Raw genomic sequence first — 222 nt, 5'->3', positions numbered from 1 at the left:
CATCTATACAGTGAGTGTGAGTATATTGTAGTTGTTCAATTAAAAATACTTTATTGATCACAAAAGTAAATTATAAAATATAATAGTAGTTCAAATGCATGTATTTTAGTTTAGCTATGCTCCCCAGTAAGGACATAGAGTGTGTAAATAAATAATGTACCACTGTGACACATTCGTTTGAAGACGTGGTTCTGCAGGTTTGTCATTCTGAGTGTCTTGCAC

The sequence above is a fragment of the Austrofundulus limnaeus genome, unplaced genomic scaffold, assembly GCF_001266775.1.
Source record: "Austrofundulus limnaeus strain Quisiro unplaced genomic scaffold, Austrofundulus_limnaeus-1.0 Scaffold684, whole genome shotgun sequence".
NCBI lineage: Eukaryota > Metazoa > Chordata > Actinopteri > Cyprinodontiformes > Rivulidae > Austrofundulus > Austrofundulus limnaeus.
This window is presented reverse-complemented; position numbering follows the sequence as displayed.